The 14,319-nt window shown below is 37.9% G+C and overlaps 1 non-coding gene across 1 annotated transcript; it reads right to left on the bottom strand.

The window, feature by feature from the left end:
- Positions 1–441: 441 nt before the first annotated feature.
- Positions 442–548, bottom strand: LOC140840327 (small nucleolar RNA R71). Its single transcript, XR_012119913.1, has one exon. It is a non-coding gene; the product is annotated as a small nucleolar RNA R71 (small nucleolar RNA).
- Positions 549–14,319: the final 13,771 nt, after the last annotated feature.

The raw sequence follows: 14,319 nt of genomic DNA, 5'->3' as shown, positions 1-14,319 counted from the left end.
GCTAGACGTCGACTACAGCAGCAAAGAGCGAAGGAAAGAATGGAAGGCGATCAACAAAGAGAGGAGCCAAGGCGTATACCGATGTTGGATTATGCACAGCCGTCTCTTGATGGAGCACGTCCAAGCATCGTAAGACCAGTTATCCGAGTTAATCAGTTTGAGATCAAGCCAGCTATCATTCAGATGATTCAGAACACTGTCCAATTTGGGGGAAGTGCACTTGACGACCCTAATTCTCATATAGCTGACTTTCTTGAAATTTGTGATACTTTTAAGTTTAATGGCGTGTCTGATGATGCTGTTCGTTTGCGTTTATTTCCATTTTCACTGAGAGATAAAACTAAGTCGTGGTTAAATTGTTTGCCTGTAGGGTCTATTACTACATGGGAGGATATGGCAAAGGCATTCCTAATCAAGTACTTCCCTCCGTCGAAGACTATGAAGCTTAGAGCCGACATTACTACTTTTGCTCAATATGAGTAAGAGTCACTTTACGAGGCATGGGAGCGCTACAAGGACTTGTTGAGGAGATGTCCACACCATGAGCTGCCTCTTGGGTTAGTTGTTCAAACTTTCTACTACAGTCTGCTTACTCCTAACCGTACTATGATAGATGCTGCTGCCTGTGGTAACTTACTGAGAAAGAAGGCGGAGGAAGGATATGAGTTATTGGAGGAGATGGCTGCTAGTAGCTATCATCCTCAGTCTGATAGGCAGAGACGAGGTGCTGGTGTTAATAAAGTTAATGATTTGTCGGCGGTTTCAGTACAGTTAGAGGCTTTGAATAGAAAGATTGATGGGATGAGCATGAGTGGGTCGGCTATGCGTCTGCAAGAAATTTTCTGTGATAAGTGTGGGGGTGAGCATGATGTGCAGGATTGCCAAGATGGCAATCCATTCTATGTGCCTGAGGGAGCACCGGTAAAACAAGTGGGATTCCAGATTCGTCCTAGAAATGACCCTTACTCGAACACATATAATCCGGGATGGAGGAATCACCCAAAATTTTCATGGGGAGGTCAAAACAACCAAAATCGCCAACAAAGAGGTCCACCATATGGGATGCACCAAGGATTCAAGCCAGAACCGTCTTGGGAGGAGAAGTCCAACTTAGAGCAAATGATGACTAAATTTATTTCTGCAACAGAGACGAGATTTCAGAACCAAGATGCATCCATAAAGGGGTTAGAGAATCAAATTGGACAATTGGCTAAGTTGATTGCTAATAGGGAGCAAGGAGCTTTGCCAAGCAACACGGAAACTAACCCAAGAGAACATGTGAAGGCGGTGGAATTGCGTAGTGGAAAAGCACTCGAGTCTAATGAGGAAAAGACCAAGCACGGTGAGGATGAGGTGGAAAATCGAGGAGGTAAGTCTTCTAACTCTACATCTACACCTATTACATAGAATAAAATTGTTATCCCTCCACCTTTTCCTGCAGCAATGAAGAAAGCTAAATTAGATGCACAATTTGGTAAATTTCTTGAGATATTTAAAAAATTGCATATTAACATTCCTTTTGCTGATGCTTTATTGAATATGCCAAGTTATGCAAAATTCTTGAAAGATATCTTAGCAAATAAGCGGAAGCTAGAAGATCATATGATGGTGAATTTGACCGAAAATTGCTCCGCTTTAGTTCAAAACAAGATGCCTCCTAAGCAAAAAGATCCAGGGAGTTTCTCTATACCTTGCATTATTGGTGACATTAATTTTCATAAAGCTCTATGTGATCTTGGTGCGAGTATTAATCTGATGCCTTTTTTTGTGTTTAGGAGACTGGGATTAGGTGAACCCAAGCCAACCAGGATGTCGTTGCAGCTGGCTGACAGATCTGTCAAGTATCCACGTGGGATTATCGAAGATGTTTTGGTGAAAGTGGATAAGTTTATTTTTCCTGCAGATTTTGTGGTACTTGACATGGAGGAAGATTTAGAGATGCCTTTAATCCTAGGGAGACCGTTTCTGGCTACAGGGAAAGCACTGATTGATGTTGAAGAGGGGAAATTGAGACTGAGAGTTGGAGAAGAAGAAATTATTTTTGATGTCTTCAATACTCTCAAGCACACAATGCACAATGATAGTTGTTTTCGTATTGATGTCTTGGATTCTCTCGTTTGTGATTTTATGCAGGATGAATTGAAAGAACCATTGGAGGCCACTCTCACTACTGAAAAGCAGGAGGACGAGCTAGACGAGGAAAAGATGGAGATGGTAGCTCACTTGAATGTCATTCCACCTTGGAGAAAGCAAGTGAGGCTTAGACTAGAGGAATTGGGAGACAGAAAAGATTTAATGCCTCAAAAGTCAAGCCTAGAGGAGCCACCTACTTTGGAGCTCAAACCACTACCTCCACATCTCAAGTACGTATATTTAGGAGAAAATAATAAATTGCCTATTATTATTTCCTCTTCTTTGACAGATGATATGGAGAGTAAGCTTTTGGGAGTCCTTAAGAAGCATAAAGGAGCATTCTCTTGGAAGGTTTCGGACATAAAAGGGATAAGTCCTTCGATCTGCATGCACAAAATTCTGATGGAAGATAAATACTCACCTCTAGCACAACCACAAAGGAGACTCAATCCAAATATGCAAGAGGTAGTAAAAGCTGAAACAATTAAACTTCTGGATGCAGGTATTATCTATCCTATCTCTGATAGTGCGTGGGTAAGTCCTGTACAATGTGTGCCTAAAAAGGGTGGGATTACTGTTATTACTAATGAAAAAAATGAGTTGATTCCCACTAGAACTGTTACGGGTTGGCGTGTGTGCATAGATTATAGGAAATTGAATGATGCAACCCGTAAAGATCACTTTCCCTTGCCATTTATCGATCAAATGATTGAACGATTAGCAGGTCATGAATTTTATTGCTTTTTATACGGATATTCGGGATACAATCAAATCACAATTGCACCTAAGGACCAAGAGAAAACTACTTTCACTTGCCCTTATGGTACTTTTGCGTTTAGACGTATGCCATTTGGTTTATGCAATGCACCTGCAACATTTCAAAGATGCATGACCGCTATCTTTCATGACATGACTGAAAATTTCCTTGAAATTTTTATGGATGACTTCTCTATTTTTGGCTCCTCATTCAATGAATGTTTAGAGAATTTGAACTTGGTGTTAGTTAGATGTGAGGAGAGCAATTTGGTGTTAAATTGGGAGAAGTGTCATTTTATGGTTCAAGAGGGGATTGTGTTAGGACACAAGGTATCAGAGAATGGAATTGAGGTCGACAAGGCCAAGGTGGAAGCAATCAAAAACCTACCACCACCTTCATCAATAAAAGGAGTTAGAAGTTTCCTAGGGCATGCTGGTTTTTATAGGCGTTTCATTAAAGATTTTTCCAAAATTGCTAAACCTTTATCCTCTTTGTTGATGAAAGATGCTGAATTTAATTTTGATTCCACTTGTCTGCATGCATTCGAGATACTCAAGGAAAGATTGGTGACAGCACCTGTTCTGACTGTCCCTGATTGGGAGTTACCGTTTGAGGTGATGTGCGATGCTAGTGATACAGCTGTTGGTGCGGTGCTGGGTCAAAGAAAGAACAAAGTATTTCATACCATCGACTATGCAAGTAAGACTTTAAATGATGCTCAATTGAATTACGCTACTACTGAAAAGGAATTACTTGCTATAATATTTGCTTTTGATAAATTTCATTCATACCTTGTTCTGTCTAAAGTAACTGTGTATACAGATCATTCTGCCCTCAAATACTTGCATGCTAAGAAAGATGCGAAACCTAGGTTAATTAGGTGGATTTTATTATTGCAAGAATTTGATCTCGAGATTCGAGATAAAAAGGGTGTGGAAAATGTAGTTGCTGATCATCTGTCTAGGCTTGAGCATGTTAGAATTAAGGGCAGTGATGATGATATAGATGACTGGTTTCCGGATGAACAATTGCTTGAGATGAAACTTTGTCCATGGTATGCGAATTTCGCTAACTTTCTTGTCACAGGCACACCTCCACCAAACCTATCGTTTCACCAATGAAAGAAATTCTTTTCTGACGTGAAATACTAGTTTTGGGAGGAACCGTTTTTGTTTAAAATTTGTGCAGATTCCATGATAAGACGGTGTGTTGCGGAGGAAGAGTTTTATCGAATTCTCAACCATTTCCATGACCGTGAGGTAGGTGGTCATTTCGGACCAATAAGGACGGCATCCAAGGTACTTGAAAGTGGCTTTCATTGGCCAACTCTCTTTAAAGATGCTCGTTCTTATGTGCTACATTGTGATAAATGCCAGCGGACAGGTAACATCTCTAACTGTCACGAAATGCCTTTAAATAATATCATTGAGTGTGAGGTTTTTGATGTGTGGGGGATAGACTTTATGGGACCGTTTCCTAGTTCTTTCACGAAAAAATATATTTTGGTGGCAGTGGAGTATGTATCTAAATGGGTGGAGGCAGAGGCTTGTGCCACTAATGATGCACAAGTGGTGTTAAAATTTTTGAAGAAACATATTTTTAATCGATTTGGTGCACCACGTGCAATCATAAGTGATGGTGGCACCCATTTTTGCAACAAAATTTTTGATAAACTGTTGGACAAATATGGTGTCACCTACAAGGTTTCCACTCCATACCATCCCCAAACTAGTGGAAAAGTTGAAGTATCCAATCGAGAAATTAAGAGGATTCTAGAAAAGACGGTTAACGTGAATAGAAAGGACTGGTCCATTCGGTTAGATGATGCTTTGTGGGCTTATCGTATTGCTTTTAAAACACCTATAGGCACTACACCATATAGGTTGCTTGTTGGTAAAGCATGTCATCTACCAGTAGAATTAGAGCATAGAGCATATTGGGCGACCAAAGCACTAAACTTTGATTTTGCTCTTGCAGGTGAAAAACGATTGCTGCAGTTGAATCAGTTAGATGAGTTTCGAGGAAAAGCTTATGATCTTGCACTATCTTACAAGGAACGCACCAAACGAGCCCATGATAAACACATCATAAGAAGGGAATTCAAAGTGGGTGAAGCGGTGTTGTTATACAATTCTCGCTTACGACTCTTTCCGGGAAAGCTAAAGTCAAGGTGGTCAGGACCATTCACTATAGCCAAGGTGTTCCCATCGGGTGCAGTGGTGTTGCATGATAGCAAGGAAGGGACATTTACTGTGAACGCTCAAAGATTGAAGCACTATATCGGTGGCACAATTGAGCCACACATTAGAGTCACTCGGCTCCATGACAGTCATTGAGGACATCGGTGAAAAGTCGAGCTCTAGACTATAAATTGAGAACTACTTCTACTCCTTATATTGATTTTAATTATATTTTCTTTATTTTTCAATCGCATCATTTGCATTTAGGTAGTTGCATGGCATTGCATTCATTTTAAAAACGAGACTGTCTCGCTAGGGCGGTCAAAACTGACCGCCCCAGCGGGCACTCGCATTTTTCAAATACATAGTCGCCGCAAACTCCTCGCTAGGGCGGTCATAATTGACCGCCCCCGCGAGAGATACGTTTTTTTTAAAGGTTTTAAGTCGAGAACTCCTCGCTAGGGCCGTCAAAGGTGACCGCCCCAGCGAGAACTCATATTTTTCAAACACTTTTTTCCGAAAACTTCTCGTTCGGGCGGTCAGTTTTGACCGCCCTAGCGAGTCGTGCAGATAATCAAATTTTTTTTCCGAAAACTTCTCGCTCGGGCGGTCAGTTTTGACCGCCCCAGCAAGTCGCGCAGATTATAAAAACTTTCCTCTTCTCTTTTCTTCTCCACTTCGAAACCCTCGCCCCCTTCCCGATTTTTTCTCTCCCAATCTCTCAACCTCACTCAATTCATCTCTTCTCACAAAATTTCAGGTACAATCGTGCACCATCACCTTCACCAAGTGTCAAGACGCGATTTTTCCGGTCAAGAACTCAACTCTCCGGCGAACCCAAGTTTTCCGGCCACCGCCGCCTCTTTTCCGGCAGCCTCTTCCGTTCCGACCGACACCAAGTTCCGGAAAACATCCTCCTACTACGGGCTACTTGTGCTCTTCTCCAATTTTCCACAATGGCACCCAAAAGATCTAAGGTAACTCATGGTGCTTCTAGTTCTCGTTCCACTCCATCTATGTTTGTGAATGAAAAAGCTAGGGAGAGATTTGAACATGCTAGACTACATAGGAAACCAATCCCTGAGCGTGGATTTAGCTCGTTTCTTATCGGTCAATTTTTGGAGTCCCAAATAGAAAGAAGAGGGTGGAATACCTTTGTAGCACAACCAAATGCAGCAGTGGTTCCGGTTGTGCGTGAATTTTATGCCAATGCTCCGGAGGGGAATGAGTATAAGGCATTTGTGAGGGGACATCTAGTCTCGTATGATTCCGAGACGATCAATGCAATGTTGGGTTTACCGTCGGTGGACGATTAAGTGTTTCAGGCGTGGGTGCTTAACCCGGATTATGATTTGATCATTCGCACACTCTGTTATCCGGGCACCACGTGGAAACAACCGGGGACTTATACGGTCTTTCTTGAAAAATTTTGAAAGTGGAGGAGGCATTGTGGTACGCATTCTTGTCTAAGAGATTGATGTCGGTCGGCCATATGAGTGATGTGCAGCGTGAGGGGGCAGTTGTTCTTTATGCCATCTGTACTGGGATGGTGATTGATGTGGGTAAGCTCATTTTCGGACAGCTTAACATGTGTATTAATAGCAGCAATTTGGCTTTTTACTTCCCGACGATAGTGACTGAGCTGTGTGCCCGAGCGGGGGTGACATTCGCAGATGATGATGAGTGGTTACCGCCGATGAGAGCCATTGATGAGGCTCTTTATGAAACGTACCGTACTTTTACTACTTCAAAATTTGCGTAAAAATTAAAAATTTTCTTAAACATAAAATTTCATACGGTCGTCACTTGTCATTTAACTTAATAATATTAAAATCAACATTCCCAACTAATATTTTCCAACAAAGTACTTATTTCAAATCATCTCACATCCAACATAAAAACATAATATTTTAAAGTTTTCATTAAACATAAACATAGTGGTCCTCGGGTTTAGCCTCCCGCTCAGTCCAAGCCTGCCACTTGGTCGCCACCTCCTGTCTCCTCATCAACATAAGCACCTGCATCGATCAAGTCTAGTGAGTCTAAAGACTCAACACGTATAAACTGGGAATAACGAGTATTACATAATAAAACCACATACAACTTCAAAATATAACATATATACTTGAAACTTAAACTTTGAGTAATAAACTTGAACTCTTAATAAACTTAAACTTTCATAATAACTTTGAACTCTCATAAACTTCTTTGAACTTGAACATACATACTTTGAAACTTGAACTTGCATAATAACTTGAACTTTGCATAAACTTTGAACATACATGCATACATAATATGACGTGCCATCACATAAACTTTTCTTTAAACATGCTTTCATACTTCAACATACTTAACTTCATCATTTTGCGTAGAGGATGTTTCAAAGCAAGTGACCCATAACATAATAAATATCTGATCAGACAAACCACAGTACTGGGCTGACAGGAACGTATCCACTGCCACATACATGAGATCCCTGTTCATAATTTAACAGGCCAGTTGATCCACGTTCATAATTTAACGCTTCACAACCACGATCTAACCCGTTCATAATTTAACGGGCGGATTGGTCCCCGTTCATAATTTAACGCTTTCCATTCCTAACTTCAAACCCGTTCATAATTTAATGGGGTGGAGAGGTCCTCGGCCACGTTCACCGACTTCCAAACCCATTCACTTTTGGTCACAAGACATTTAACATACCTCAAAAACTTCAAATATTTTCTTTGCACGTCATACATACTTACTTTGCATTGAGAGATTCGTTAGATGTCAATCGGGTCGTTGCTGCAACATACTAATATGAATACATAAACTTAACTTGTACAACTTAAACGTAAATGTCATGCTTAATCCCAAGCTAAATAAATTCTTAGAACATTCTATAATTTCCCATGACATAACCTTGTAAAACATCATATTAAACCATAGCATAAAACCTCAAATCAAACCTTAAATAATAAAAGAATATACCTAAAATCTGAAGGTACACGGACCCCGTCCCTAGGTCCGTATCATGGTCCGTGTCCGTGCGCTTAAAAATTGTTGTGATGAAATAAGAAGGCACGGACCCCGTGCCTGCCTCCGTGTCTGGGTCCGTGTCCGCTCTGTTCGACGAATTATTTTATGAAAATTTTTCGACATATCTATTCTCTCAATTAACACATAATGCATCAAGATTCATCACTATGAGACCATTCTAGGACACCATAACAATGAACTAAACTTTTATAATCACCCTACAATTCATACGACCCAAAATACTGTCATTTATATTAAAGTTTATTTCTTACGACTTCTTAATAATTCAAGCTCTTAACGACATGAATCAAAACCTCAAAAATACTCTAAACATCATTACTAACTTTCTTATATGCAGCAACGATCACCCGTCGATCCCCAACAAAGCCTGCAACATAAAACTTCAAGAACATATTAAAATTCATAACTTTCTTGAAACACGATTTGAGCAGTCATACTAAAAACTTCATAACTCACTCGTTTTTAATCCAAATAACTCGAATTTTATATCAAATCGAACGTATCAAAAAGATCTACGTTTTTGTAGTTAAAATGTTTCTCAAAATATTTACTGAAAAATCGCAGTATTTTTCAGAACAGCAAAAACGTTTCTAAAAAAATGCAGTTTGAGCAGTCCTACGAAAAATGCCATAACTCACTCAATTTTCATCTAAATATTTCGAATTTTATATCAAATCGAACGTATCAAAAAGATCTACGTTTTTGTAGTTGAAAGTTTTCTCAAAATATGTACCGAAAAATTGCAGTTTTCGAAAGAACATCAAAACAGGAATTTTCGGATCTAATTTGAGCAGTCATACTAAAAACACCATAACTCACTCGTTTTTAATCCAAATAACTCGAATTTTATATCAAATCGAACGTATCAAAAAGATCTACGTTTTGGTAGTTGAAAGTTTTCTCAAAATCAATACCAAAAAATCGCAGTATTTTACAGAACAGCAAAACGTGAATTTGGTGATCCAAAATTGTTTCAAACTTGATCTAGACGTGATTGCTCAAACTTCTACGCATCGCGCATATAATTTTCGCATAAATAACAATACAACGCATAATATGACAAGATCGATGCATCAAGAACAGAATATACATGACTTTTGATATTTAAAATACCGTAAAGACGATACCGAAGCGGAGACGATACGGGAGACGATCCGGGACGAACTTGGCTCAATTTTCTTTGAATAAAACTAAACTAAACTTGCTGGAATTTGTAGAGATTGTACGTTTGTTGAAGGGAGAGGGGAGAGAAATAAAATGAGAGAAGAATTGATATCATAGAGTTTTACAAACATTTCATTCCTTATAGTCAAAAGTTTGAAAAAGGTGTTTGAATGTGTTTTGTGTTGTGTACGTGTATATGTGTGTGTAAATGTGTGAGTTTGAGTCAAAGTGTGTGTGCTTGTGTGTTGATATATATATATGTATATATATATATATATCTACATATATATAAACAATTGTAACATATATATTTAATATAATAAAAAAATCTATTTAAAAATATTTAACATACTAATTTAAAATAAATCTCATATTAACCCCATTATAAATTTTAAATTTAAATAAGATGCACAAATACTACAACTCTAAAATTTTAAAATCAATTAATCATTTAAATAATTTAATTAAGCTCTTAAATTACTAAAATTAATTAAATTATTTAAAATACTCCATCCTTATCTTAAATAAAATACTGCATTAAAATTACTAAAAATCGTCCCGATCTCCTTTCCTCGATCTCGCCTCGAATAATCGCCTGAAACATAAAACTCTAAAAAACATTTTAACGTACATTAAATAAACATAAATAATTAAAATAATAAATTTCATAAATTAAATATATGCATGCATTAAAATCATTTAATAAAATACATAAGGAATTTAATAACTTGCACGCACTTGGTTCATATGGACTTAAAATTTTCGGGACTTCACACTTTATAAATCCAAGAGGGAGAAGCGACAGGCTGAGCTGCCCGAGGAGGTATTTTTCGATTATGGGAGAGCAGCTCAACCTCCCCCGGCCTTAGGACAGGCACCACCACCTCCGCAGCCACGCCGCCGTGCCATGCGAGATCGCGTCGACGAATTGGGTGCTTGGGCCACTTATCAGACTCAGTACCAGGCCGTTAATCAGGCCCACATTCAGAACATCGAATACTTGGTGCAGGGGATCTCGACTCATTTGGGCATCGACACTTCCGGACGGCCACCTACACCCGCATACCCGCCACCCTTCCAGTTTCAGTACCATTATCCTATGCCCCCAGCAGCTGAAGAGGGAGTTCCACCGCCTGAGAATGAGGAGGAGGACGATTTATGATCAGGGGAGTTTACTGTTTCCTCTTTCTTTTTATTTTTCGTATTATATCTTTGCATTTACATTCATGAGTTTTTATGTTTTTAGTGTCTGTTTCGTTTTGTGCAATGAGGGCATTGCACAACTCTAGTATGAGGGGGGGTAGATTGTTATGTTTGCTTAATTATTCGTTGCATTTCTTTTGTTTGGTGTCGTTTATGGTGAGAAGACATAGTTTATGAGCCAATGATGATATTGAATTGATAGCATACAAAAGTATTGATTGGGTCACTTCATGAATGGTACTCTTGATTGTTAAAGCATGCATTTTGGTACAAAGTTTGAACTTTTTGAGCACATATGTGTGGGGACTAGAATTTTGTAGGAATAATGGTGAAATTCGAAGGTTGTGTGTGGTTAACTTGAAAGGCATCATTTATGAGTTGATTTAGCATGTAAACCCATGAAAATAAGTCACTAATTGGGACCTTGAATGAGAACATTTGATTTGCCTTGAACTTTACATTTACCTCCTTTTCAATGCACGGAATTAAATATCGTACTCCTAACCAGCTGTAATCCAAAGTTATATATTCTTAGCCTAGGGAGTACATGTGTGAAAATTGTGCATCTTGAAAAAAAAAAAGAGAAAAAAATGGTGGAGATGTAAGGTGAGGGAAGCCGAAATAAAAGGAATGTAATTCTATTCCTATGCTAAACGTTGGAGATGTAAGGAGACGAGGAAAGTCAGACGAAAAGTCTTGACGATTGCACAATTAAAATGATCGGTGTAGTCCCGACTTTTAGCCACTTGAGCTTATTTTCCTTCTTTTCAACACCCTTATCTGCACTTAAGAATTGAATAAAGTTCAACTTATGGTTAGTGATAAATGGACACGGGGGTGCATGCTAGTGAGACTTGTATTGAAGTGTTAATTGAGTGACTCGCATGATTTGATGATTGATCTATTTGAAGTACGAATGACTAGACCCATCATGACACACACACACGTTCAAATTAGTGTCAAGATTTATGTGTAGATGAGAATGAGTATCCGTTTGTGATTTGACTTGATTATGATTTGTATGTGAGAAAGTTCACTGAGGCATGAGCATAAAAGTTGTTAACTCACCATTGACATTTACTTGTGTTGGTTATTTTCTTGTTTGAGTATTTTGTGTTTGTTGTGTTTGTTTAGAATCTCGTGCTTTAACCTATTTTGCTCGAGGGCGAGCAAAAGGTTAGTATGAGGAGGTTGATAGGACTCGTTTTTACGTGTTTTTAGTGTTGGTTTTGAGTCGCATTCATGCATCATCTTAGTTTGTTTTAGTTTAATTTTGCATTTTTTTAGCATTATTGAGCATTTGACTGATCTCGTGTATACTGTGGTTATTTTGTAGGAATTGAACCAAAAAGTGGGAGAAACTTTGGCATAATATCGAAGAGGTCTCGCTAGGGCGGTCAAAAGTGACCGCCCCAGCGAGCATTGTGGTCTCACCGAGGATTATTTTGCGCAAGTGTCTCGCTAGGGGCGGTCAAAAGTGATCGCCCCAGCGAAACCAGGGACATGCTCGAGGAAGCTTATTCGAGGACCTCTCGCTAGGGCGGTCAAAATATACCGCCCTAGCGAGAAGCGAGATTGAGAAAGATTTGTTTCCAAATTTCTAGGGACTCTATCCTACACCAAAACCTAACACATTGTTTGATAAAGGAAGGGCCCGAAATTATGCTTAATAAAAAGGTAAAATATTGCTTAATATTGAATTTTATCTCCTTAAAGTTTTTTAAACACTATATGTATTTTAGGTGAAATAGTAATTAATTTGGGATAGTAATTTTCTTGCATGCATGGCTAATTCTTAAAATAACTTTACTAATATGTTAGTTACAATTTCTTAAATAAATAAGCCTAGATTAACTATCTCAATTGGTCACATATTTTAATTTAGGCTTTTAATTAAAATATTAGACATAAAGGAACTTATTTACTAATTATCTCTAATTAATTAAATAATTCCTTCAACATTCTTTTACATTAAAAAAAATTATTCTTTTATCTTAAATAATTCTAGGATTTTCTTATTATTAAAATTTATCTCAATACTCCGACTCCGGTCCGGCCTTACTTATTTACCGAAAGACAAAAACTAAATTTCTACGATTTAAAATAAATGATCATGACTTAATGAAATTTAAAATGCTTTAAATAATAAAGAAATCATTTTTAATCTAAATAATAGTTAATCATGCATGGCTTATGCGTAGTCTGATTTAACGGGTTCTACATATTGACTTACAAGATTCTCGAGTATTAGTTTATCACGAAACTGACTCATCAGTCAAAAGGTTTTGAAATCGAAAGTGTTTATTCAACCCCCTTCTAAACACCTTCCCGCCTTTAAACCGATCGTATCTAGTGGTATCAGAGCAGTTGAATCTTGTTCCTGAATATTATATATAAAAACTTATGAATATGTCTTCATTCAACAAAATTCCATTGTTCTCTAGAGAAGACTTAAAAATGATTGGAAAATCATAATGCAGGCTCATCTAGCTGCACACAGATGATGACATGTGCTATGTTATCACAAAAAGACCCATGAAGATATACACAGCTATTTCCATAACTGATGGGGCACCACATCGCATTGAAAAAACCAAAGATGAATGGACAGCTGAAGACAGAGAAAAACCAATTTGAACAACGTTGCTAAAGACATCTTATACAAAACGCTGGATAAAGTCACTTTAACAAGATAAAAAAGTGCAAAACTGCCAAAGAAAATGGGAGAAGCTGATTCAGCTCTGGCAAGGCAATGAGCAAACCAAAGAGAGAACAAGCTATCTGTCGTGTTCAAAAGTTTGACAATTCAAGACGAAGAGTGTAGAATCCATGCATGTATGATGAGAGAATCAGCAGCATAGTAAACGACACTAATACACGATCGAGCAAAACTTGCACAGTGAATAATCCCAAAATTTATTTTATAATGAAAGCTCGATTTAAATATCGCAAGTGCACGATAGTCAAGTTATAATAAACGTAAGTAATACGAGTATCGTTCCACAAAGGATGGCGTTACACTATTTTTATTTTCAGTAAAATTTCTTTAGCAACGATAAAATGAGTTGATAATTAAACTAATGTAAATTAAACACTAAAATAATTAAAATGCAAAGAAAACGTATTCAAGAAAGCAATGATTAATTTGGATTAAATCAAATGAAAATGAATTTGTTGGGAAATAGCAGTTCACCTACCACTCGTGTTTAAATAATTACACTCGACTTTTACTCGTGCATTCGACGGAATTCCCTAGACTAATTAAATATACTCTGTCACGCTATTTAATACTAATCATAAACATGCAGTACTCAAGTGTCCTCAATTACTTAACAGTTCAAGATTGCATTACATTTTATGGAATCCACTAGCTTTCATCCGGGTGACTATCACTATCAACACGTACCCAATTCCGTATATCAACTAAAATTGTAAATCCGTGGTTTATACTTTTGCTTCTATTGTTGATTATTCTATCGAAATCATCAACAACATGAAATAATCAAAGGAAGTTAGCTAGGCTTCGATTGAAACAAGAACGAACAATAGCATAAAACAAATCACTAATAAAAACGTCGAGAAATAATGTTAAACACCGAGTACGGGGTAGGATCCCTCAAATCCCAACAAATCTCGAGTTATCTATTGAAATTCATGATAAAAACCAACAATCAATGTAGAAATAAAATACTGAATAATGAAATACTAAAGATGACGATGGATGACGGCCACGACGCGTGGAAATCTCGAGGTCTTCGAAAATCCTTTGCTCCTAGCCTCCTCTCCAAGAAAAATGATGAAAAGTCTGATAAAGATGAAAAAACGGCTGCTGATCTCGTT

Source organism: Primulina eburnea, chromosome 8, assembly GCF_022965805.1.
Source record: "Primulina eburnea isolate SZY01 chromosome 8, ASM2296580v1, whole genome shotgun sequence".
In the NCBI taxonomy this organism is placed as follows: domain Eukaryota; kingdom Viridiplantae; phylum Streptophyta; class Magnoliopsida; order Lamiales; family Gesneriaceae; genus Primulina; species Primulina eburnea.
This window is presented reverse-complemented; position numbering and strand designations above follow the sequence as displayed.